Genomic DNA, 2,090 nt, shown 5'->3' on the forward strand with positions numbered 1-2,090 from the left:
TTTCGTCTGAGCCAGTTCATTACCATTCAGGTGCAAAAAGGAGATAAAGCAAAATGCAGATTGTTCTGTCTGTCTCTCCCTCTTCTACACTCACGCTCTCTCTCGCTCACTCTCGTGTTCTCTTTCATTCGGTCTCTCTCCCGTTTTCTGTGTTCTCTGATGTTTTATTTGATATCCCACAATAAAGCCTCTCTTTGAACTGCCATCAATTGTGTATGGATTTTTCCTCTGAGGAGAAACAGAGAGCTGTCTGAAAGGGCTCCAGTCCCGCAGGCTGCCTTCATATTGATGCAGAGGAGTATTGCCATCCTCATTGCTGGATCAATCACTCACGTCACTGCTGTTTTATGGCTGGGGCCACTTCACAGAGAGACGCCTGACAACATCACCACAGAGGTTTGCAAACCGATACAGCTCTGATAGTCAAGGAGAACGGGAGGGGGTGGCGGTGGAGGGATGTGAGCGGCATTTGGGGATGAATTTGGAATCTGTAGCTGTCACACACATGCACTCACACATATCTCTCCTCAACAGCTGTGGGAGCCTCTGGTTTATTGCATGGTGTGGCTAAGTCAAACAGAAAGCATTGAGAAGATCGTGGGATGCTGTCGAAAGCATGATGAGATTTGGGTCACCTTGTGGATGCAAAGTCTCTGTTCTATTTCCCCGCGCTAACCTGTCATCCAGGTGTTTATGTTTTTTGGATGGAGCTGAGCTAGCTTGCTTCTTTGTACCCCGTTACATTTGGTACGCTGAGTTAAGTGGTTATTCCTGTCTTTCTGACTGAAATGTTATGAATTTCAGATGTTAGGCAAACAAAACGTCCTGATTTTAAAAAGTTCACAGTTTTGCCACATTGTCAAAGCTTTACTTAGCTGTTTGCTAGCAACGCAATAAGATTTGGTGGCATGTTCAAAACTCAGCTAACCAGTGGCACCGCTACTCAGAGGGTAAAAAGTTGCCTTTACTCAGCTACATTTACTTGAGTAACTTTTTGGAAACAAGACAGAGTTTCACAAGTAAATTTACTGTGCCATGCTTTTTACTGCTACCGTAATTTACGGATTATTGAACGTAGCCGAATATATGTCACTCCATCTAACTCTGAAAAGAAATAAAACATACATATATATTTAGGCTGCACTTGTCTGTAAGCTGCAGGTGTCCATGTCGTAACATGATATATTTACACATATTTTCAACTTTTAATGAAACATGTGCACAAAGAATATATCTAATTGTCAAATGGAAATATTTTACACTATTCTGACAAATATACATTATTTATATGTATTGATTTGTGATGAATAAAATATATTAGTTCCCTTTGCCTGGTTTTGCTATTTTTTATAATGTTACACACTTTTCTCTTAATCAAATTGAATGTCATGATCAGTTACTTGGAACTTACTAAATTCTTTTTTCCTTTTACTTGAGTAGCTTTCTGCAACTAAATGCCTTCATAAGTCAGCTAATTATTGAAAAAGTCTGGTCTTATTTTAATTTGAGATGTTTATGCGAGAACCTGCCAACACATGATCCTTCCTGTAAACTGACAGGCTTGGCAAGGAAAGCATTAATCAGAGAATCAGCCAAAAGCCCGTGGAAACTCTGGAGGAGCTGCAGAGGTTCACAGCGCAGGTGGAAGAAACTGTTGTCTGGACAGTTAAATATCATGCATTGTACAACTCTAAGAGCTGCAGAGTTGTAAACTCTGAGAGGTAAGAAGAACACCACTGCTGTAAAAAATCCACTAGAAGTCTGCAAGCCGTTAAACAGACACGGCAAACATATGGAAGGAAGCGTTATGGTCAGTAAAGACTGGAGTTTAAGTTTGTGACCTAAAGGTAGTGATGAGCAGTGAAATAAGAAGGTGGTCAGAGCTGAAGGTGAGGCAGATGAAGCCAAAATTAAGGCAAGGCTGGAAGAAAACTTGAGACCTTGGCAGAAGACTGTTTTCCAGCTGTTTACATTACAGCATATTAGTGTGTGAAGACGGTCTGTTCAAAGTGCAGACCACAATAAATAATAACAAAAATAAGAATTTAACATTGATCTTCACAGATGCTTGTAATCCAATCTGACAAAAA

The sequence above is a fragment of the Poecilia formosa genome, unplaced genomic scaffold (assembly GCF_000485575.1).
Source record: "Poecilia formosa unplaced genomic scaffold, Poecilia_formosa-5.1.2 Scaffold125, whole genome shotgun sequence".
Lineage (NCBI taxonomy): Eukaryota > Metazoa > Chordata > Actinopteri > Cyprinodontiformes > Poeciliidae > Poecilia > Poecilia formosa.